At 36.8% G+C, this 24,845-nt stretch overlaps 1 non-coding gene and 1 pseudogene across 1 annotated transcript; both read right to left on the bottom strand.

Annotated features, from left to right (window-relative positions):
- Nucleotides 1-7,606: 7,606 nt before the first annotated feature.
- LOC122058736 lies at nucleotides 7,607-24,824 on the bottom strand (annotated as a pseudogene).
- LOC122060348 lies at nucleotides 11,131-11,237 on the bottom strand. Its single transcript, XR_006134367.1, has one exon. It is a non-coding gene; the product is annotated as a small nucleolar RNA R71 (small nucleolar RNA).
- Nucleotides 24,825-24,845: the final 21 nt, after the last annotated feature.

Genomic DNA, 24,845 nt, shown 5'->3' with positions numbered 1-24,845 from the left:
TCTCTCTCTCTCTCTCTCTCTCTCTCTCTATTTATTGAGAGGAACATAGCCAACATCTAACATTTTTTTTTGGGTGGGGGGGGGGGTAGGTGATGATTTCAATCATAAAAGATCCATAGATGATTATACAGATCAGCATAATTAAAATATAAATCATGAGAACCTTTTATTCTCTCTTTATTTTTCTTTGAAATGATCAAACATCATAATTTCTAAGAATTCAATATCCAAAAGGAGAGGAATTTTTTTTTTTTTTGGTCAGAAAACTACAATTTTATTAAACAAGGAAACTAGCTCTTGAAAACTCCAGCTGGATAAAATATGAACAAGGATCAGAGGTGGCTGAAGCCACCAAACATGAAGAGAGAACATTGCCTTTGCTCTTCATTCCTGATGTAGTCTATCTTCTAAAAATAATATAAAATGATAAAATACAATATAATTAGGTTCTTCTCCAGATGAAAGCTGTTCTATTTTAGTGTTGACCATTTCTAGCACTTGATAGCATCTTTGAATTCTTACTATGATAGACCAAAGTCTAATCTCCCATATTAAACCACCCCCCTTCTCCCTTCTCCTTCAAGAAAGAAAAAAAATAAAAGAGAGAGAAAATTCCAAACTCCAAATATTGAGTATAGATATAATGTGATCAACTGGCTATCCAGAATCAAACGATCAAGTCAATAACTGCGAAAAATCGAAGTCAATGCCGGTCTAGGTTTCCATTAGCTTGTTTGGGAGTTTTTTTCTTTTAGTTTAATTTACATGGAAGAGGAAGAGAGCAGATATCTAAAGCCAACAAATTTATCATTTGGAGTTGTTCTAAACAATGATAGAGGCCAAAAGATAGATTTTATTTTATTTGGTGAATTGAAAGAGATACATTTTCTATATTTTATTTTTCTGTCAACTGTCATGAATAATGTATTCAATGTTACGTTGTTGATTGATGAAATTTAGAAAATGGACTTTGACCGAGAGTATGGTTCTTGCCCCCATATAAATGACGTAGGGGCTGCCCATACATTATTTATGAAGTTATAAACTTACTATTCTCCTCATCAGCTCACAATTTGGAGACTGAAAGAACCCACTTGAACATCAATGTTTTTTACGATATATGTTAATTAATTGGGACAATTTCTTTGATATAAGTGATTAAAAAAAAGTACAAAAATAGCTTGGTTTTACAAGACAAGTAGGTGTAAAACAAAGTCAAACTTACATGTTTCGTAATTCATTTTTTTTTTCGTCTCATAAATCTGAAAAATTCTCCCTAACTTTGTTACTTAATGCTCGACTTTAGACTTGTTATAAAAAGAAAATAAGTAAGAGAAAAAAAAATGTAGAGAAATGAAGTTACTTATGGGGAAAGAAGATCGGACAAGCTACTCGAATTTATAGGAAGCAATGACTATGACTTTGATTAGATTTAGTCATCACCCAAATTCAAAGATGACATGACCCTCATTTAATTGGCTAAGTGGTTAGACTTTAGATGGCTCTAACATATTTATTTGATACATAGCAGCCTCTCTTATAAATGGGGGAGAGAAAAAAAGATAATATTGTCCTTCTCTTCTATAAGTTTGCGTTATTTCCAAGGCTTGGATTTGAGGCTCATTTTCAAGTCTGGTAAAGGTGCAATTTTAAGGAACCAATGAAGATGTTCTTTTCACATCTAAGATGTTTGGAAGAAGCAACATAATCGGAGACCTAGATTTTGTTTCTTTATTCTAGGTGTTGTGTGAGTTTTTCTTACTTAGTGGTCTCTCAATCACAGAGAGTTGTTGAAGCGCTCTTTTAATCATGTCCTTAAGGCTCTTAGTTAGATTGCCTTTGGGTTTTTTTTTTTTTTTTTTTTGCAATAAATTGACTCTACCTATAATAAAAAAGGGGGGGGGGGTAAGAAATCGATGCATGGTCGGATTGATCCTGCACAAATGTGTCAAAATTTAGACTGAACGGGATAAATTGAATTGAAGTTTTTGTGGTGTTAACTTCAAACTGCGGTTTTATGATCCCAAACCAAACCACAATGCACTAGAAATTGATATAACCCTATACTGAACTAAAACTAACTAAAAACCTAAAATGAAACCAAAAAAACTGATATACCTTAGTTTGAAACCAAAAACAGCCCGATACTCATTAAAATTCAGATTTTTCATAATTTTGTTTAAATATGCATGTTATACCCGAGTCCAAATCAGGTTGAAAGAGAAATTGGCCCGATAACAAATTGTATGAACCCAAAAATCACCATTGTGGTAAGATTTGGATCCCTCTTGTCACTATTATTCCCTTTCATATTTGCTCTGAGAGAAACAGAAGATAGGTTGATATCGTTGTTTGCTGATAAACTATGTGGTGCGTATTATATTATGAAATATATTAAGGATTTTTCCATTATTGTTCCTATTCTTATTAAGTCAATGGCAGATCCCCTTATTTCAAAGAAGCTAAATATTCAAAATGATACTAATCCAACAACAAATCAAATTTTGGAGTTAACTTGGGCGACGCCTCGAAGGGGATTCTGTAAGCTGAATATAGATGATGCTCTATAGGGGATCCGGGCTGTTCATGCGCTGGAGATATTCTTTGTAGTGCATCTACTCAGATGGGATGTTATGCGATTTATGAAAGAATTGGGTCTGATTTCATGGCAGAATTTGCAGTTTTTTTCCATGGATTACACAGAGCAACCTTGAAGGAAGTCAGGAATTTGCGGATAGAATGTGATTCACAGGTTGTAGTAAATTGCATTAAAAATCAGAATATCCCATGATGTTTCTTGCAAATATGATGGTTCTACGAATGTTACTTGGACAACATAACGTGACCGATAACTCATTGTTACCAAAAAATAAATACTATAGCGGACAAACTAGCTACGCATGTTGTTACCACTCAAACTTAAATGATTTAGAACTCTTTTCCGTCATTTATACCTCATGAGCTTGATTATGACTTTCATCATAGGTGGAGGATGCTTTCTAATTTTGTTGACATATCGTGTAAATGTTTTTCTTTTTAATACAAATGATCTTTTATCAAAAAATAATAAAATTTTGAGGCTCATGTGCTTGACCCAGGTTTCGTTAAACAACGTGCTGCTACATGTCATCATGCATTTAATTTTAAATACAACCTCGTAATTTTTTTTTTCCAGTACCCAATTGTGCAAATAAATTAATTTTAATTAAATAATTTAGTTCATTTTACCATGTGAATGCTCTGACCACTACCCAAGATTGATTAGTTTATAAGTTGGATAGTGTTTGAATGTAAAATATCATTAGAATTATAGATGTAAGGGAAACTCCCCTAGTTTTTGACATATTGATTAAAAGTTGGCTTTATTAATTGTACAAAATATCTACCAAAAAATGTAAATTTAGATATGTTTGTGAAATTTACGTGGCCCTCCCTCCTTTGGATTTTGGTCTAATTACAACTCTCTCTCCTGTGTTTTGATATTACACCTACCCCTTTAAAGGCTGGCGGTGTTAGTGATTGAGGTGTTAGGTTGAAACTGTTAAGTTATACAAATTTGTCATTAATGGACATATTACCCTTCTATAATCTATTTTAACTTTATCTTTTCAATACAACACAACAAGAGATGTCTCAATTTTCATTGTTCTAACTAATTCAATATCTTTTCCAACAGATTGCATACATGATTACTTCATTTCAGGCAAACTATGAGACTATGGTGAACTAATCTCTCCAATCAGCGATATTAGAACTACAAAATCGACGCCTAGGCCATCTCTGCTATGTTACCCTAATCTCTCTAATCCACATTTGTGAGTTGACAAACTAACTATTACATATCTCTTCTTTCTTCTCCGGTGACCAGCATACATGAAGCTATCATTTCTATCGAACTACAACGATTAATATTTCCAATCTACGATCTTTGCAACATGAGGGTAACTTTTCCCCATAAATCCCTTCTTTATTTGTCATCAATTTTGATTCTTAGTTGTATAAAAATATGCTTGTCTATATGTTACATTTTATAAAATTCCTCAAATTGGGTTGTGTTTGAGCAAATCACAAAAGAGTTCCAATGGTAATTAAATGTGCACATAAGTGGAAGAAATTGGCTGTGGGCAGCTGCATTTGGTATCTCAGTGAGGGCCAGTAGTCACCACTGCTAAGTGTTGAAGCCAATAATAATCGCGTAATCACAGCTGCATTTGGTCCCTCTTTTTTATATCTTCATTTTTTGAGTCATTCTAATAAAATCTTGGGAAAATTACATGATTACCCACTTTTGGGTTTCCCTTTACAAAATTACCCACAAAAAGTTTTGGTCAACAAAAATATCCAAAATTAGGTTTGGGTTTACAAAACTACCCAAAACAATGATTCTCCTTCCTCTGCCTAGTTTTGTCATTTTTACCCCTGGCCAAAGTTGTAGCACGGCCTGATGGAGGCCGAGGTGGTAGCCCGCGCTCCACCTCTGCCTCCGTAAAGCCGTGCTTAACCTAGGCCTCCATCAGGCCATGCTCCACCTCGGCCTCCATCAGGCCGTGCTGCCACCTCGGCCTCCATCAGGCCGTGCTGCCACCTCGGCCTCCATCAGGCCGCGCTCCACTTCTGTTTTCGTAAAGCCATGTTGAACCTAGGCCTCCATCAAGCCGTGCTCCACCTCGGCCTCCGTCAGGCCGCGCTATCACCTCGGCTTTCATCAGGCCGGACTGCCACCGCGGCCTCCATCAGGCCGTGCTACAACCTTGGCCAGGGGTAAAAATGACAAAACAAATAGGCAGACGAAGGAGAATCACTGTTTTTGATAGTTTTGTAAACCCAAACCTAATTTTGAGTATTTTTGTTGACCAAAACTTTTTGTGGGTAATTTTGTAAAGGGAAACCCAAAAGTGGATAATCATGTAATTCTCCCTAAAATCTTAGGGGCTGCCCCGGATCCCCAAATAATATTCCAGTTGAAAAAAAAAAAAAAAAAAGACCATCTTATAAAATCTATTTTAAAACTAACATCTCACTAATATTATCAACTATCACAGACGACGAATGTAATTATTCAAAACACAGGAAAGAAGATGTAATTAGATCCAAGTCAAAGGGAGGACAATGTAAATTATATATATATATATATATATATATTTATAGTCCGTGTGGTCCATGGAGGATCTAAGAACTTATAATTAATGAATTAATAGTATTTAATATTAAGCTTTGACTCTCCGTGTGATTAAATGGAGATGGGTAGACCTTTTGCCAGGTTGATTCTTATCCACCAGTGCCGGCAACTGGGAGGCAATTATTGGAGCTAGGCACTTGTCCAATAATTGGGAAATTGAAAACCCAATTAAGGCTGGTTGGGACTTGGGAGGTATGTGTAACGAAAGTTCAAAGTGGGATGCCTACATCTTCTTAGCTGCCAACGAAATATGAACTTAGGTCTCAATGCAGTCCTAAGATGGCCTAGTTATTGAAAATGTACAATAAAATTATTTATTACTTAATAGTCACCTTTCTTAAGATATGCTGACGAATTAAACAAGAAAAACTACCCAATTTGCCAGAAACTATATATATATATATATATATATATGATCAACAAAGTATTTATTAAAATAAAATGAAAACAGAATTAATGTCCAGGCATTCCATACAGCACCAAAACAATCAAAAGATTATTTCATACCTCTTCCTTCGGCATGGCTATCGGCAGAGGAAAGAAGCAACCCCCAAAAAATTAGGAAAACCTATATCTAGGCCTTTGAAATCTCTCCCATTCAGATCTGAGATAATATAAGAGGGCGTAGTATCCCAATTTTCACTTCTAGAAAATTTTGCTGCCCTCTTAACAAAGGGTATCAGCCACCGAATTTACTTATCGAAAACAGTGGGAAAAAGATAATTGTAACTTGTGGTAGCCAAGGCTCCTGAGTTTTTTGTGGTTGCCTCTTTTTTCAAAGAGAGATCTCACTCAAGTATGTCAAGAAGATTGGTCACCAAATCAAGATGATGTTGGGAGAGACTTTTCTTTACCACTTATGCAAATGGCCAAACTGGCCGTTTACCTTATGAAACATTATAAATAGAAACATATTTCTTGTTTTGGAATCTTGAAATTGCATCCTTAGTCCATTTTGGTTTGTCAAGGAGAGCTTCATAGACTTCCACTCCAACAATGACTGAGAGTTTGTCAAGATATAACATTTTCAATCTGAACACAACTATTAGTTGAGAGTTAGTCAAGACATTACAACAATGGCAGAAAAATGTTTCTAAAGGTATTTACATAGAAATATTCTCAGTGCAGACTGGAATCATACAAAAAAAATAAATTATTATGCATATTATGTCATTGAAATTTTTTAGTTATAATGTGTTATATCATTTCTGTTTCCTATAGCACAAAAAGACCGACACACTACATGTACATGGTTGAAAAATGAATTTATTCATTAGATCGTGTGGTGCACGTTGTAGAAAGATTACAGAGATCTCTCATTCACATAGAGTTTTTGAAGTGCTCTTTTAGCTTGTAGTGAATTTTGGGACCTCTATGTGCCTCTAAGTCCTGTCCTTGAGGCTTAGTCAGATTGCCTTTGGGTTCATATTTGGTTTTTTTTTTTTTTTTTGCAATAAATTGATGCTACCTATGAAAAACAAGGGTCGGGGAACGGGATAAATTGAACAAAAGTTTTATGGGTCTGAATTCAAACTTGGGTATTGGTTTGGTTTTGGATTCATCATTTTCACACCGAAAGTGACTCAACCCAAATCGATACCCACATGCATATGTCAATGAGAGCATATGTAGTGCATCAACATGGATGGAATTTTTAATTTAACAAGGGGTGGAACCAGGGTGTAAGTTTGGCACATACGGCCGAACCCGCCCTGAACCCAAACAAGGCCTAGTCTAATTTTAACATGTGATGGAACTAGGGTGTAAGTTTGGCCCTAACGGCCGAACCCGCCTTGAATCCAAACAAGGCCTAGGCGAAGACTTTTGACCTTGAGGGCAGATTAAGGTAGAAAAACATTGACCCTAACTCAGGGTTGGGCTGGGCCTAGGTTGAGGCCTAGGCCTAGCCCAGCCCAACCCAGCTCTCACTTTAACCCTAACTTATGTAATATAATTTAGGGTTATCCTAACCTTTTATTCAGAATAATGAATTTTGGGTCATTGATTCTTATGGTCAAGTGTCCTGAACATCTATTATTGTGTTGAACTTCAATATTTAACTTTATATTGATCATTTGATCCATTGGTGGTTCCTTCTATTATTTTTTTGATGCATAGGACACAAATGACAAAAACATGGTCAATCAAGGTTAGCCTGACCCTAGCGAAAATCAGGATTAACCCAGCCTAACCGATCCCAATTAGTGTCAATTAGAGTGGGGTTGGGTTGACATGATCCCAGTAGAGTTGGACCTAGACATGAGCCCAACAGGGTTGGGTTGGTCTTGGGTTGAATACCCGACACTGTTTCACCCCTAGATGGAACCACTCCTGTATCGAAGCGCAGAACCCACACCACTATTCTGTGTTCTTTATCCCAAGAAGGAAAAAATATATTGAATGCAACTGAAAGGAGGGGAACTTGAATCAACAAGCTACCTGATCCCTAAATTGGGAGATTTCTTCAAATATGGGAGGTTTCCTCCATTCACTCAAAAGTTGGTCGAGCCCTTGTGCAAAAATTTCTTCTAGGTTCTGGCACAATTGAGTCGATAAAAACTAGGCTGATTGCAAAGATTCCAGCTCACGAACCAGTTGGTCTACACGATTGCTCAACTCTGAGTCATTTGAACCAGTAATTCCACATTTCAAGACATCTTCAAGAACAGACCGGGCTTCATTGTATCTTCCCTGTTTGATTAGGCATAACCCCAAGTTGCAGGCCTCGTTTGCATCTGACTCGATCAATTGGGCCTTTCGATAAACCACCATAGCAGCCACATAGTTTGTTTGTCGCATATAAGCCCAACCCAAATTTCCCTGCGTTTCAATTACCAATGTGAACATCAATAGGATGAACAAATTAAAATAAATAATTTCTATAGTCTTGGCGAGCTAGTAATATTTTTAAACCCCAAGGGGTTGGTCCAATGGTGACTTGGTCTAGGTTACGGTGTCTTGAAAAGCGTTTGAATTGGATTCGAATCATCTCAATAGCACCTTTGGGACCATTCACAATGGGATTAACTTGACTTTTCGATTAATCTCACTAATTACTCTAGGAAAAAGAAGGAAAAAAGAATGATTAAACTTTGAGAATCAACACAAGATAGGGTTAGGGACTTGGATAGAACTTATTTTAAAAACTATCAGGGTTCCCAAATACCTATAAGTCTCCACATCTAGCTACTTTTAACGAGTGTAGGATTATTAGTTCCGTTTTTATTTTGGAACCTAACATATAGAAAACAAGTTGAGAAATTAAGAAGGCAATTTGTGTGATAACTACATACAAGTATCCTAGAAGTCTCTTGCTTGATGGAAACCTGAAACCTCCTCCCATGAGAGCAGGCCGTCTTGGTGTGCTTGCATTGAAGGCCTCCCCTTGGTATATTGATGAGCACATTTATGTGTGAAATCCAGGGTAATAAAACATGCATTTAATATATTTAGAATGAAGCTACCTTGGGTTTTACTCTCTTTTTGTAGGTTTTGTATTTTAAAGGCTTTAAGTATTATCGGACGTCATATCTCTCTAATAACAACTACCTAGTGTAGTTGGTGAGCTATAGTGTGCAAAATTCCCTTGCTCACCAAGAGGTCTCAAGTTCGAATCTCATGGTTGTCTTTTTTTTTGGAGAATTTTATTAAAGATTTCCTACTTTTTACTCACTTAAAGCACTAAGGGCATAGAGGGGATTTCCACATCAAATTAGAAGCAAGGAAAATCGTGAAAGGGGTTCGCGCAAGAAGAGAAGAAAAAAAAAATGAAAGAAAAAAAAAAGGGAGAAATAAATCTTGTCTAAATCTTCTCTCTCCTTCACAACATCACCAAAAGATTGTCCAAATCACACAAAGCAAGAAGAAAAACCGTCCCTTGGAGGGAGAAAAAGAAGAGAAATAAATTTAAAAAAAAAAAATTATAGGAAATTTCTCCAAGTTTATTTCTCTATTCTCTCTCCTCCACCTTTGCACTTTTGGTCTCAAAAGATCTCGCTACCAATTGTGGGTTTCTCCTTTTTAGAAAAGAGAAATTTGTTACTCTACCTCTCCATTCCCTATAAATACAACTCATGTAAGAGGAGGGGAGACACTTCATTCTTCTTCTAGGTTTTTTTTTTTTTTTTAGTTGCTCTATCTCTTTCTCTAGTTTTCTCTTTCTCTAGCTTTAGTTCTAGTTTTATGCTTTAAACACTATTGTAAGTTATTTTTATTCAATTAATGCAAGCACTTTTGTTTTTTATTTTTATTGTTTAAGCAATTGAAGTTGTAATTTTAAAGTTATAGTTCTAGGCTTAGATCTAGGTGACAAGATCATCAGCCGTGAAGCATCTTTTTTTTTCAAGTTCAGTTTTTTTTTTTCAAGATTTGTTTTTTCTAGTACTAGAAATTTCAGATTTGGCTTATTCCAGATCTGGTTTTTAGTACTGGTAATATCTCAAATCACCCAAGCTTTCAAGTTCAAGCATTGATTCAAGTAAGTAGGCTCCTTCAGTAGTCTTCTCTCCCCCCTCTTATTCACTCTTCTAACTACCCTTTCTTTCTTAATTTAGGATTTTAATTTCAGTCGTTACATTATTGCTATCCCTTTCTCCCAAGGTTCATGGCTAGTGTATGTGTTGACTTTGCCCCTCCTAGTCATAGAACCATCAATTTATTGCTTTTATTTTAATTGTCTCACTTTCCCTAAAACCAAGTAGAGTAACCCTTATAAGAGTGACTCATATTATGATGCATCCCTCAGGCTAAGTAGAGAAACCTACTTGTGAGTCTTTCTCTAGCTTTCTCCCTTTTTTTTTACTTTTTTTTTATTTCAGCATTTTTTCCTTTATTTTTTTTTTTTAATTGCATGAGTTGTTTATTTTCAATTATTTATTTATTTAATTTTAATTGCGTGATTTGCGTCTTTAAATTCTTAGATGACGAATGATAAGGACATTATTTTAGATACATATGTTTAGGACGGTAATTAGAATTATATCACAACCATTAATCGGTTCACTTTTGCATTATTAAAAGAAGTAAAAAAATAAAGTGGTTGTTCTCCCTGTGCTCGACCCGTAGCTACACTGATCCGTACGTTTGTGGTTACATTTAAAATCTCAAACAAGTTTTTAGCGCCGTTGCTGGGGAGACAGTTCCATGTTATTTTGCTTTCTTTTGGTAAATCAGAGTGCTTTGTTTTGTTTTTCCTTTTCTTTTATTGAATTCCTGAGAAGAACAACTTGCAATAATAGTTGTATTAGTGGAGGTCGCCATGCCTCACAGTATGATGAAGACAGGTTTCGCCCTATAGCAGTACCTCAGGAATTGACCTGAGCAACCCTGGATCCCTACCGGTAAGCTCCCAAAAAACCAAAAAAAAAAAAAAATCAAAAAAATCAAAAAATCATTAAAAAAATGAAAGTTTTGCTATCCATTCTTTTGTGCTTGTCTTACTTTAGTTGTGGGTAGTTTTCTGTTACATGAGTGTTAGGTGGGTACGTAATACTAAGAATCGGTTAGAAAGAAGAGATCCAACAAATAGTGACCCTATACGTTTGCTTTCTTTAAAACCCTTCAATATGTGAGACCAACAGTAAAACCCTTCACATAAATCTCTGAAATATAGGTTCTACCCTGCTAGAAGAGCCCAACCTTCCTGCATAGTTCTACCACAAGCCCAGGGCAATAATTTTGAACTCAAATATCAATACATCACTACGTTGCCCCACTTCTATGGGTTGACCTCTAAGGATGCATACCTATTTCTAAGGAAATTTGAAGAGGTATGTGTTCTAATTAGGATCCAACAGCTTTCTGATGATACTGTTAAGCTTAGGTTTGTCACTTTTGCATTGAAAGATCAAGCTAAGAAATGGTTGTATGGGTTACCCACAAATTCCATAACCTCATGGGAATAGTTCACAGTTGTCTTCCTTAAGAATTTTTTCCCAACTCACAAAACCAATAAGCTTAGAAGTGATATCATTCAGTTTAGGCAAAAGCCTAGTGAGTCATTTTCCAAACTTATGGAGAGATTCAAGGATCTACTCCAAGAATGTCCTCACCATGGCCTAGACCTATGGCATTTATGTCAAATAATTTATGAGGGTATTGATTACCCAACTAAACAAATGAAAGAATCTATGTGCCCTGATAGATTCACATCCTTTACAGATGAAGGAAAGGTATGGGAATTCTTACTTGACTTAGCTGACAAAATCCGTGAGTGAAAATCAACCCAAGAAAGTGAAAGAACCATAGGAGGAAAAGGACATTTTGTGGCTGGGATAGTAGCCAAGGAAGCCCATTTGGATAGCCTAATCAAGAGAATTGAGGCTATTATTCCTAGAGAGCCATTATTAGTCAATTTGGTTAAGATTTGTGCTTGGTGCCAGTTCCCTGGACATCTCATAGAAGAATGCCCCAACACCTCTAGGGGCACTTCTAATGATAGTGTTAATGCCTTATACCAGAATAATCCATATAGTAATACCTACAATCCAGGATGGAGAAATCACCCAAATTTCTCTTGGAATCAGGGCAACCAAGCAGAGCCTTCCAATTTTCATAATCAAGGTCAACCTGGACTCTAAAGGCCTCCCTTTGCATAAAAATATTTTTCCCAAAATACTTTTCCTATGTCAAATGTAGGACCTCAGGCTAGTTTTCCTAGGGCCCCTCTCCTATCATCTTATCAGCAACCCCCTGGGTTTACCAACACTAGAGAGGCAAGTAGAATAAGTGATTTGAAAAAAAATATGGTCCTCCTTATGACAAGCCATCAAAATCTTATAAGAGAACTCACTCAAGTTGTCTCAATTATGCGTGAGAGAGAGAAATGAACTTTACCCAGTCAATCAGAGCCTAACCCTAGGCATCATCAGCCTGTTAGTTCACAAACATCAACTAATGCATCACTGAATATAGTACAAGGTCAGACCCAGCAAGGGCTCTCTAACCAATGTAATGTTATTTATGCCCTTAGGAGTGATAGAGAGTACCAACAGAGCATTCCTAAATCTTCCTCATCTATTACTCCTGTTAACTCTCCTTCAGTTGAGGACACAAGTGTGCCTCTTGTTTCAGGTTTGTCTGATGAACCTAAAGATTTTTCTGAAATTAAAGATGATTTTGTTGAGGAAACCAAAAATGATTCTTCTGAATAGGGACAAATCCCTAACAATCCCTCTGTTCATCTTGTCCCATTTTCTAATCGCTTGGTAAACAAAAAGAAGACTGCTTCCATGGACAAAATTTTAGAAGTCTTCAAAAAGGTAGAAGTGAACATCCCTCTTTTGGATGCTATATGCTAGATCCCCACCTATGCAAAGGTACTGAAAGATTTGTGTACTCACAAACGTATCACTAGTGTGCCCAAAAAAGCGTTCTTGGCAGGTAACATTAGTTCCATAATTACTCAGCCTATAGCAGCCAAGTATAAGGATCCAGGGAGCCCTACCATATCTTGTGTCATAGGCAACACCTACATTGAGTATGCCTTACTTGACCTTGGCGCAAGTGTGAATCTTTTACCTTACCATGTGTACAAACAACTTGGACTGGGAGAATTGAAAGTCACTGGAACTACTCTTCAGTTGGCAGATAGGTCTGTTAAAATTCCTAAAAGGATGGTTGAGGATGTCTTACTAATGGTGGGGGAATTTATTTTTCCTGTTGATTTCATTGTGTAAGATACCAAGCCCTTCTCAACCAAGGATGAAATCCCAATAATTCTAGGAAGACCATTCTTGGCTACCAGTAATGCATTAATCAACTGCCAGAATGATTTCCTAAGATTATCTTTTGGTAACCAAACTATTGAGTTTAACATGTTTAGGATAGGCAAGCAACCACATATGGAAGAAGAGATTAATATAATGGAAAATTTTCTGGATTTTTCTGATGATTTAATTACCAACTTTGATATTAATTTTGATTCAGAATTCCAAGAGTGTATGGATGAGTTGGATGATGATAGTGAATATTACTTTTCTAAAGTCTTGAGTCTTCACACACCTGTGGAGCCCTTAGGACCCCTTTCCAATTCCTTTCCCAAACCTTCCATAGTTGAGCCCCCTAAGCTAGATCTTAAGGAGTTTCCAACTAATTTGAGGTATGCTTTCCTAGGGCTTGACCAGACTCTTCCTATAATAATTTCTTTAAATTTGACTTCTAGCTAGGAAGAGGAGTTACTTAAAGTGTTAAAAGATAATAAGGAAGCCCTAGGTTGAACCATGACTGATATCAAGGGTAAAAGCCCTTTTATTGTGCAACATTATATATATCTAATGGAGGATTCCAAACCATCCACGGAACCCCAAAGAAGAGCTAACCCATTGATGATGGAAGCTTTTAAGAAAGAGATCCTAAAGTGCTTGGATTATGGAATAATTTATCCTATTTCTGACAACCAATGGGTAAACCCAGTTCACGTAGTGCCTAAGAAGTCTGGTGTGACTATAGTTCCCAATGCCAATAATGAACTAATTCCAACCCGTGTCCAATCTGGGTGGAGAGTGTGTTTAGACTACAGAAAACTTAATGTGACCACCTGGAAGGACCACTTCCCGTTGCCATTCATTGACCAGATTTGAGAGAGGTTAGCTGGACATGAATAATATTATTTTCTTCATGGATATTTCGGCTATAACCATATCTCAATTGCTTTAGAGGACCAACATAAGACCACTTTTACATGCCCATATGGAACATTTGCTTACAAGCGTATGCCCTTTGGGCTTTGCAATGCCCCTACTACGTTCCAATGATGCATGATGAGCATATTTTCTGACATGGTTGAAAAATTCTTAGAAGTATTTATAGATGACTTTTCAATTCATGGGAATTCCTATTCTGAATGTTTTGATCATCTTTCTCTAGTTTTGAAAAGGTGCATATCTAAGAATTAGATTTTGAATTGGGAGAAATATCATTTCATGGTTAAATCTAGTATTGTTTTAGGCCATTTAATATCCAAGGAGGGAATTAAGGTAGATAGAGCCAAAGTGGATTTAATTGATAATTTACCACCTCCTCAATTTGTTAAGGGCGTCTGATCTTTTCTAGGGCATGCGGGCTTCTACAGAAGGTTTATTAAGAACTTTAGTCAGTTAGCCCGATCTCTCACTTCATTGCTTACCAAAGATCAAACTTTTGAGTTTTCTAAAGAGTGCCTAGAATCCTTCAAACAACTTAAGAAGGAGTTGACTAATGCACCCATTATTCAACTACCTGTTTGGACTGAACCTTTTGAACTGATATGTGATGCTTCAGATTTTGCTATAAGTGTGGTTTTGGGTCAAAGGATTAATAAGTTACCCACTATCATTTATTATGCTAGTAGGATCTTAAATGATGCACAACTCAATTATACAACCATTGAAAAAGAATTTTTAGCGGTTGTGTTTGCATTAGAAAAGTTTCGGTCTTACTTAGTTGGCTCACATGTGGTGGTGTATACTGATCATTCTGCTCTCAGATACTTAGTTCAGAAGAAGGATGCCAAAGCCCGTCTCATTAGGTGGGTTTTACTTTTGTAAGAGTTTGATTTAGAAATTAGAGATAAAAAAGGAGTTGAAAACCTAGTTGCAGACCATTTATCCCGGCTTCCTAATTCCTTGACTGTCGATTCTCCAGTCAATGAGAACTTTTCAGATGAACAGTTATTTGCAGTGTTCAGTGAACCATGGTTTGTTGACATTGTCAACTTCTTAGTTTCAAGTGTGACTCCGGATCACTGGTCCACCCAAGATAAGTATAGGTTTCATTCCCAAGTTAAGCACTTTTTCTGAGATGATCATTATTTGTTTAAGATATATCTGGATCAGATTATCAGACGATGTGTTCCTGATCATAAGCAACATTCTATTCTCTATTTTTATCATAATCATGCATGTGGTGGACACTTTAGACCTAAGAAGACTGCCGCAAAGGTTCTCCAATGTGGATTTTATTGGCCCACTTTGAGATGCTTTTAATTTTTACAAGGCTTGTCCCGCCTGCCAATCTTTTGGCCGTATCAATAAGAGGAACATGATGTCCCTCAACCCTATTTTGGTAGTTGAGATCTTTGATATATAGGACATCGATTTTATGGGACCATTCCCTAATTATTTTGGGAATTTGTACATACTTTTGGCCGTTGATTATGTTTCTAAATGGATAGAGGCCATACCTTGTAAAACTAATGATTACAAAATAGTGGTCCAGTTTTTAAAAGAGAACATTTTTTCCCGCTTTGGTGCACCACGTGCAAAAATTAGTGATAGGGGTACTCATTTTTATAATCCGCCTTTTGAGGCCCTAATGAAAAAGTATAGGATCACCCATAAGTTATCTACCCCTTATCACCCCCAAACTAGTTGCTAAGTGGAGGTGTATAATATGCAGATCAAACAAATCTTGGAGAAAACTGTTAATCCCAACCGTAAGGATTGGTCCCTTAGGCTCATTAATGCCTTGTGGGCCCATCGGACTGCATTCAAGACCGACTTTGGTCAGTCTCCCTACCGTTTGGTGTATGGGAAAGCTTGTCACTTACCAGTTGAGTTGAAGCATAAGGCCTTTTGGGCCATCAAGAAGCTCAACTTTGATTTGTCTGGTGCGGAAATTCATCGTAGGCTCCAACTATCTGAGTTGGAGGAACATAGAAATGAAGCTTATGAAAGTTCTAGGATTTACAAGGAAAAGACTAAAGCTTTCCATGATAAGCACATTCTGCGTAAATCTTTTGTAATTGGTGATAAGGTCTTATTGTACAACTCTCGATTGCATCTTTTCCCTGGTAAGCTTAGATCCCGATGGGATGGCCCGTTTATTGTCCATAATGTATATCCCCATGGGGCTGTGGAGATTTTGAATCCAGGAACAGGGGTAATTTCGAAGGTTAATGGTCAGCGTTTGAAACCATTCCTCGAGTTTCCTAATATTGGTAGTGAAGAGGTCATGGATCTCTATGAACCTCTTTACACTGATGACTAACTTTTAATCAGGTATGACCCCCTTGCATTGTCTTCGTTTTTAATTCTTTCCATGCATTGAGGAGATTGCATGACTTAAGTGTAGGGAGGGAAATTAGTTTCTGCTTTTTCCACTTTGTTTTATTTGTTTTTCTTTTTTTTTTTTTTTTTGAGCTTGCTAAAGGATGAAATCCTACTTTGGCTTTTGGCTAATGATCATACCATTCGGTTGCTTGATGTATGAAAATAAAAGTTTTGACTAAGGTACCCTTTTTTAACGTATAAAAACCCTGTTGAGAAGAAAGAAACAAGCATGTGTCTTGAAATGGAACTTTCTTTTGAAAAATAAGAGACCCCTGTTTTATGGTGCTAGACCATATGTAAATCTGTGGGTTCCTTGTATTTTTGATTTGGAGTTGAGACCTTCTTTTTAATTTGGCATGGGTTGACAAATGCACAATTTTAAATGAAATGTGAAATGTGGTATAAAGAAGAATAAGAATTGATTCCCTTGGAACTAGACAGGGCATCGCGCCTTAGGAAGCGTGGTGTCTTGATCGAAATTCCTTAGGAAGAAACTTCTAAAGGAACTCTAGCATCACTGTCTTTGTGGGCATATGCAAAAAGCAAAACTACATAGTAACTTAGGTGTCTGGTGTTTGCTCCACCATGTCATTCAGGCCAAAAGTAGTGGAGTAGAATAGAGTTTATTAAGCGAAAAAAAGGAGAAAAAGATGTGCAAATGTCATTAATGCTTGGTAATATGTTTTGGTAAAAAACACTCCAACACCTTAGTCATTGGTTCCCTATTTCTTCACAAGTGGTTTTACCTTAAGATAAAGATGTTTTGGAAGAGATGAGGTGAGTTCCAAATTAAGAAATATGCTAGTGCCTGGAATTGATAAGGGGTAATAAAAGTTCAAGTGTGGGGATCCCGTGTAAGAAAAATTATCTTTGCTCCGGATCGGTATGGCCATTACCTTTAGCCAAGGTTGGGATTTGTTTATTCTGAATTTTTGGTGTATATTCACTACAAACACTTACGAGACACAACTCGCCCACTAGGGGTGACCTAGGGGTTTAAAGGCTTATTGTACATGCTAAGTGCAACCGTGATTCCTATTAAAGTGAGTTAGGATTTTTATTTTTATTCTTTTTGTTTTGCTCGAGAACTAGCAAAGTCTAAGTGTGGGGGAATTCTTATGAGCACATTTATGCGTGAAATCTAGGGTAATAAAACATGCATTTTATATATTTAGAATGGAGCTACCTTGGGTTTTACTCTCTTTTTGCAGGTTTTGTATTTTAAAGGCTTTAAGTATTATCGGAAGTCATATCTCTCCAACAACAACTACCTAGTGTAGTTGGTGAGCTATGGTGTGAAAAATTCCCTTGCTCACCTGTAGGTCTCAAGTTCGAATCTCATGGTTGTCTCGTGGAATGGGTTCGCACAAGAAGAGAAGAAAAAAAAAAGGGAAAGAAAAAAAAAAAAAAGGAGAAATAAATCTTGTCCAAATCTTCTTTCTCCTCCACATCATCACCAAGATTGTCCAATCACACAAAGAAGAAGAAAATCCTCCCTTGAAGGAGAAAAGAAGAGAAAATAAATTAAAAAAAAAAGAAAATAAATTAAAAAAAATAAAATAAAATAAGCAAAAAAAAAAAAAAAATTATAGGAAATTTCTCCAAGTTTATTTCTCTCTTCTCTCTCCTCCACCTTTGCACTTTTGGTCTCAAAAGATCTCACTACCAATTGTGGGTTTCTCCCTTTTAGAAAAAAGAAATTTGTTATCCTACATCTCCATTCCCTATAAATACAACTCATGTAAGAGGAGGGGAGACACTTCATTTTTCTTCTAGATTTTTTTTTTTTTTTTTTAGTTGCTCTATCTCTTTCTCTAGCTCTAGTTCTAGTTTTATGCTTTAAATACTTTTGTAAGTTATTTTTATTCAATTAATGCAAGCACTTTTGTTTTTGATTTAGTTTTTTATTTTTATTGTTTAAGCAATTGAAGTTATAATTTTAAAGTTATTGTTCTAAGCTTAGATCTAGGTGACAAGATCACAAGTCGTGGAGCATCTTTTTTTTTTTCAAGTTCAGTTTTTTTTTTTTTTTTTCAAGATTTGTTTTCTCTAGTACTAGAAATTTCAGATTTGGTTTATTCCAGATCTGGTTTTTAGTACTGGTAATATCTCAAATCACCTAAGCTTTTAAGTTCAAGCATTGATTCAAGTAAGTAGGCTCCTTCAGTAGTCGTCTCTCCCCCCTCTCATTCCCTCTTCTAACTACCCTTTCTTTCTTAATTTAGGATTTTAATTTCAGTCGTTACATTATTGCTATCCCTTTCCCCCAAGCTTCATGGCTAGTGTATGTGTTGGCTTTACCCTCCTAGCCATAGATCCATCAATTTATTGCTTTTATTTTAATTGTCTCCATTTCCCTAAAGCCAAGTAAAGTAACCCTTGTAAGAGTGACTCTCTGGTTGAGTAGGGAAGCTTATATTATGATGCATCCCTCGGGCTAAGTAGAGAAACCTACTTGTGAGTCTCTCTCTAGCTTTCTCCCCTTTCTTTAACTTTATTTTTATTTCAACATTTTTTTCCTTTATTGTTTTTTTTTTAATTGTGTGGATTGTTTATTTTCAGTTATTTATTTATTTAATTTTAATTGCATGGCTTGCGTCTTTAAATTCTTAGATGACGAATGGTTAGGACGTTATTTTAGATACATATGTTTAGGACGGTAATTAGAATTAGATCACAATCATTAATCGGTTCACTTTCGCATTATTAAAAGAAGTAAAAAAATAGTGGCTGCTCTCCTTGTGTTCGAGCCGTAGCTACACTAATCCGTACGCTTGTAGTTACATTTAAAATCTCAAACATATATCAACTTGAGCTTTTGCTTTAGCAGCTCAATCTCTTTATCTATTCTTCCACATTTCTGTCAAGGTAGATTATCTTAATTTTTAGTCAAGCATGCGAAATAGGGATGAAGCAGGGCTAGGTTGGGCAGGGTCTCTTAAAATCCCAATCCAACCGTAGGTCCCTAAAACAATTCCCAAGTCCAGCCCAACCCGGCCCTAATTGACCCTTATTGAGCCAGATTGGCCATGATTTTTAATAAGGTTAATCCTGATTGACATTTTTTTCGATTTATGTTCTGTCATTTAAATCAATAAATAAATAAATAAATAACTAACATTATGAAGTGCAACACAATAATAGATGTTCAGGAAACCTACCATAAGAATCAATGGCCCAAATTTCATTCATATGAATAAAAGGATAGGATGATAGTTATAAATTATATCATATAAATCAGGGTTAAAATCATTATGCCTCGCTAGGCTTAGCATAGGCCTCAACCCAGACTTGGGCCAACCCTGATCCAATGTCAACGTTTTTCAACCCTAGTCCGACCTCAGGGTGAAAAATCCTAACCGGGCTAGGGCTAGGACAAGTTCAAGTTCGGACGGTCAAGGCCTAACTTACACTCTAATGCAAAAGGATTAAACTAAAGAAAAACTCCAAACCTTAAAAGATAATCCATTTTTTTGGTAACAAGGGATTAATATATATATATATATATATATATTTTTTTTTTTTTTTTTGGGGGGGTTAAGAATGAGGGATTAATAGTTTAGATGTATATACCTTGTATAAGTCGATGAGGACATTATCCAGCGACTCTTGAGCCTGTTTGGATCAACGATACCTAAAGGATTTAATGGCTTCAATGGCTTCTTCAGCTCTGTCCTGCTGCTTCATCACCGCAGCCATGTCCTTGAGTGCACTATCTACTCTATCTCCTTCGTTTATTGCCTTCCAAAACAATACTATCGCCGTTTCTTGGTTCTTCAGCATCAACTGAAAATTTCAAAACGACAAGGCATATTCGGTATGGAAAAGAAAAAATAACTAAATTTTACTCAAAGACCTCGAATACAAGGCAATGGATCTGTTAAAAAAAAAAAACACATCGCCTCTGAGCCAGAATTGTTATTAAGTATCATTTAGGAAATAGGGAAGTTGTCTCAGTTTTATATTCAAGAGTTGATTATCAAGTCCCAATTAGGAGTGTCCTTTAAGCCTCTTCCCTCCATCAACAATTATTCCTTTCCAATTTTCAATTAGGCAACATAAAATTGCATGGATTTCACTGATTCAGGCTTTCTCTTAGTTTCCCCTTCTCCTTTTTCTAAATGTTTAAGAAGTCAGTATAGTTATTTGTGTTCGATTATTATATTTCATGTGTTCGGATATCATATTGATATGTGAATTTAGAAAATTTTGCATGAAAATTATGTGATGTGTGAAATAAGGATTTTATTAATGTATAATGTTGAATGAAGGACAATTTTTATATTTCAGTGTTTTTGTTATAAATTTGGAATTGCATTGTCGCCTATACATTCATATTTTGAAGATGAAGGATTAATATCAAGTTGCATCTTATTTCTATTGGATTTTGCGATGTGGAATTAAGGATTATTATCGTATTCGTTTATGTTCCTATCAGGTATTGCCATTGTGCGTATATGAATGGTTTTGAAAATGAAGTACTATTAATAGAATTTTTTTTTTAAGAAATTAAATAAGTATTATTATATATTTTGGGAAATGATAAGCATTGATGGGAGCCTGATGCAAGAGAATGAGATATTCCCCTCACCACAACGACCTAGCTCTTTGGATTAGTGAGATAGCCTCTCAAGACTCTATTTCTTGATATCGATTTGCGTACCTGTGCCGAATCAAGTTTCACTTCCATATGAGCCCATGACTAGATTCCATTTTTTTTTTTTTTCGCTAAAATTTTATTTCATAAGAAGACATAAAAGAAGTAAATTACAACCCAACAACCAATCCAACAATAAGAAAGAACCAATAGCCTCCCTATCCTCCCACCTTCGGCATTGCCATCAGCAGGAGAAAGGGAAAACTCTAAGGGAATCTATAATTTGGTCTTCCCTCGGCATCTCTAGCAAGAAAATCCCCTATGTGAGGAGGCAATATCACATCAACTCCTGAAATACCACTCTTAGCCGCATCTCTTGCCAAGAAATCTGCCACTGAATTCCCCTCTCTGTAATTGTGAGAAATTTTCCAAGAAATTCTTCTCATGTAAGGCTGGAGATATATCCACCTTTGCAAAGCAAACCAAGGAATCTTCCTTTGCTGAATTAAAACCACAACAGCACTCGAGTCTGACTCAATCCACAAATGTTGAATGTCCATGTCCTTGGCTCGCATCAAACCCTCCATCAGCCCCTCTACTTCAGCCTCAAGTACCCCTGTCACTCCCATATATTTTTTATATGAACATATCACTTTACCAAGATGATCACGAAAAATTCCTCCCGCTCCAGCGTGCCCAGGATTTCCCAAAGAGCTCCCATCAAAATTTAATTTGATCCAATTAATGGGGGGTTTGCACCAATAAACCTCCAAAATGTGACGACGATTATCTTTTTGGATAGATAATCCCAGACGTTTGCAACACTCAAGGTCTACCAAGGAATTAACTCCCTTTGCTATAGGAACATTTCTTCTTATTTCTTCAATCACCATAAGTGAGGTATATTTTGTTATCCGCTCCACACCCTCATAGACTCTATTATTTCTTTCCCTCCACAAGTGATCTATAACAATACCAAAACCCATGGTCCACGCCTCCTTGCAGCTCACAATTTTATTATTTCTTTTCCACCATTGGGCGAGCTCCAAAATAGAGACCTGAGCACGCCATCTAAGGTTAAAACAGTGACATAAATCATTCCAGATTTCATTAGAAAAAGGGCACTCTATAAATAGATGTTGCATTGTCTCTTCTGCTGCCTTACAAAGGACACATCTGGAAGCAAGAGGCACAGCTTTTTTTTTTACCATTTCATCAGTATGAACCTTTCCATGGATCACCCTCCAAGCAAGAGATGATACCCGCGGTTGTTGCTTCTTACACCAAATGAGCGAAGCCCAGGGAACCGTTGGCTTTTTTTCTCTAATATCCTCCCACGCAGATTTCAAATTAAAATTCCCATCATAAGAAAGACTCCAAACACATTTGTCAACACATTCATAACTTGGGATTTTAATTTGCACAACAGCATTAAAAACATCTGTCATGAAGCATGAATTTACCACAGGTATGTTCCACCTATGATTGACTATAAATCTGTCCACCTTTCCATCAAGCATCGATCTATCCACATCTTCCACACACTCTTCCAGTGCAAAGCCTCCCACCCACTTATCCTTCCAAAATTTTATATTGCGCCCATCACCAACTACCCATCTCTCCTTTGAAGAAATAAAATTCCAAATTTTTCTAATGCCAGGCCATATTGAAGAAGCACTATATCCTTCCTTCGGTAACCCCTGTTTATTTAGGAATCTAGCTCTCAAGAATCTACTGGCCAAGGAATTTTCATGCTTGATACGCCATGCTGTTTTACAGAGCATAGCTTTATTCATATCTCTCAATCTTCTCAATCCTAACCCCCCTTCCTCCTTCGGCTTACAACATTGATCCCAATTAACAACAATTTTTTTTTGTGGCATCAATCTCTCCTGACCAGACAAAATTGCGCATCCATCTCTCCAAAGTTGTAATTAGCGACGACGGCCACCAATACACAGCAAAACTATGAGCTGGCATACTCATAATCACCGATTTCACTAATTCAACTCTTCCTGCCAGGGATAACATCTTGCCCTTCCACCCAGCCAACCGGCCTTTTACTTTGTCCATAATAGGCATCACGAAATCTTTCTTAACTCTACCTTTAAAAATCTCCACCCCCAGGTATCTTGTAGGAAATGTACAAGGGGAAATCCCCAATTCTTCTACAATAGCCCTCTTTCTCTGAGAAGATATCGAGCCCACAAACAATTTACTTTTCTCCAAATTGATACATTGGCCAGAAAATTCTTGATACATGTTAAGAAACTTCTTCAGATGTCTAACATATCTGATAGATGCATTAGCAAAGATGAATATATCGTCAGCAAACAAACTGTAAACTGGCGTCATCACATCACGAGGACCCTTAATAGGCTTTAATTTATTTTCTTCCACTAGTTTATTCAAACCTCTGCAGAGAACCTCTTCAGCCAAAATGAACAGCATTGGGGAAATAGGGTCCCCTTGTTTCAAACCCCTCTCCGCTCCAAAATATCCAATCGGACCACCATTGAAAATTACAGAGATCTTCGCAGAGACCAGCATCTGGTAGACCCATCGAATCCAGGTCTCTGAAAACCCAAACTTTCTCAATACATGAAAAATAAAATCCCAGTCAATTGTATCGTAAGCCTTCTGAATATCTATCTTCACCCCCATGCCACCCCCTCTAGTCGCAGAGAACATCATATTAGATAACTCAGAGGCAAGTGTAATATTGGAGTGAATGATTTTTCCCTTCTGGAATGCTCCTTGTTCCTCCGAAATGAGCCGAGGCATCACCTCAGAAAGTCTTAAAGCCATTATTTTAGAAACAATTTTACAAAAAAAATTGCCCATGCATAAAGGCCTAAACTTATCTAAAGCATTTGCCCCTTCGATCTTCGGGATTAACACCAAAAAATTGCTATTAAGACCATAAGGCATTCGACCTTTACTGAAGAAGCCCCTAATAGCATTACAAACATCATTAGAAATTATAATCCAGCAAGATTTATAGAACATACCAGGAAAACCGTCTGGGCCTGGAGAGCTTTCCGGATCAAGGTCCCAAACCGCTTTTTTAATCTCATCATTAGATGGCATCGCGTCCATCCTCCATCTATCAATGTCCGTCAAAATCTTCGGAATGCAGTCCATCATTTCCATGTGGTCAACAGTAGCCGATTTTTTTAAAAAATTTTCATAATAGCTCTTAATAAAATCCTCCAACTGCATCTTCTCATTGATGATCTGACCTGAATCAGTTTTCAGGTATCTAATGGTATTTTTCATTCTTCTCACCTTCACAGCCATATGAAAGAATTTCGAGCTTCTATCTCCCTGAGTTCTCCATCTAATCCGAGCTTTTTCAGCCCAAAATTTTTCATATCCCTCCATTGCCTTCAAGTACCTAGTTTTTGCATCAGCTTCACGAGCAAAATTTTGATCGTTCATACCAATCTCCTCTATCTCCTTTTGAATCTCTTCCAACCCCTTTAGCGCCTCTTCCTTTTCCAAATTCACATTGGGAAATGTTTCCCTAGCCCACTCCTTAATCACAATTTTCAATCTTTTAATTTTCTGACTAAAAATATAGAGAGCCGATCCAGACATCCATTCATCCCAGGATTCTTTCACAATTTTTAGGAAATTTTCGTGATCAATCCAAGACCTCTGAAACCTGAAAGGGCAATTAGAGGGCTTCGCCAATGCTTCTGACACCACCAATAGGGGAGAATGGTCTGATGCACAATTAGATAGCACATTTTGGTGGCAATCCTGAAACTCTGAAATCCAAGCATCTGTGCAGAAACTTCTATCCAGAACTGCCACAACATTACCTCTTCTTCTATTATTAGTCCAAGTATACTTTCGACCCTGTGAAGGAATCTGAATAAGGGAGCAGCTATCCACCAATGCCCCAAAATCTGCAGCAGAGCCTATATTAAAAGATCCTGGACCTCTTTTTTCATGAGCATACAGAGTAGCATTAAAGTCTCCAGTCACCAGCCAGGGAATGCCTTGACCCGGGTTCGATGCCGCAAAATTACTCCAC

The sequence above is a fragment of the Macadamia integrifolia genome, chromosome 13, assembly GCF_013358625.1.
Source record: "Macadamia integrifolia cultivar HAES 741 chromosome 13, SCU_Mint_v3, whole genome shotgun sequence".
Taxonomy (NCBI): domain Eukaryota; kingdom Viridiplantae; phylum Streptophyta; class Magnoliopsida; order Proteales; family Proteaceae; genus Macadamia; species Macadamia integrifolia.
Note: the sequence above shows the minus strand (reverse complement) of the source record. Positions and strands in the feature narration are given on the sequence as shown.